The sequence below is a fragment of the Penaeus monodon genome, chromosome 29 (genome assembly GCF_015228065.2).
Source record: "Penaeus monodon isolate SGIC_2016 chromosome 29, NSTDA_Pmon_1, whole genome shotgun sequence".
Classification (NCBI taxonomy): Eukaryota; Metazoa; Arthropoda; class Malacostraca; order Decapoda; family Penaeidae; genus Penaeus; species Penaeus monodon.
Window position 1 is genome coordinate 25,995,842 of NC_051414.1, and position 937 is coordinate 25,996,778.

The following is a 937-nucleotide window of genomic DNA, read 5'->3' on the forward strand; positions in this document are numbered from 1 at the left end:
CTTGTGCATACATTTATCTTTTATACATATATCCTTCCTTCCAACTTGCACCAAACAAAATATCACACACCAAAACCCCGCTCCCGCTATACCATGCAACAGACTGCATGACCCGGCGTCGAAACACGGCCTGGTAGGGTCTCGGCCTGATTGTCACCACGTAGAACTGCTGACCGTCCTTGCACCACGAGTGCACGGCCATCCGCACAGAACCACCGGCATGTGGCCGGACCGTGGTGGGATCCCCTCTGACACTGCTCTGTAACACAGGGTGATATATGATAGTTTTAGTACGGGAGTGACTGGTACTAGAGGTCGGACAGTCTACAAATGTATAGTCCTGCATTCTATGACGACCTTTTTCTCAGCTTCCCCACCTACTACATAACATCGATACAGTAGACAAACACAGTAACAGACAAAAGGTATATTCTTGACTTACAGTGGAAAAGCTATGACTTAAGCATAGATCTGGACATTCTCACTGACTAACCCAGATTTGCCAGATGCACTAAACGCACAACATCCAGCCTGAGACTTCCCCTTCATGCCACGACGTACAAATATGCGTTAAAGAGAAAATAAGTATGTCCGTAAGGCATTGAATTACTGAAAGCCGAACGTGATCTGCAGTTTGAGATTTCTTCAAAATGTCTGCTCATAAAATTTGCGTAACTGTTTTCCTCAAGGACAGATAACTAAAAGCGAAAAATGGTGGTTGAGAGCTTGCCTCAGGTGAACAGCTAACGTGACCCCTTTGAATATGTTATTTTTCTGTCTAAGTCTAAAATTGTCTGGTTCTCTTACTCTTTTCACAATTATTGTTTGTTCTCTTACATTTCTCTCTGTCTCTATTATTTGTCAGGTAATATTTTTTCTCTGAGTAACCTTCCTCAATAGTCGATCTTTGTAACCTTTTGGACCTCTTCTCTCGTTA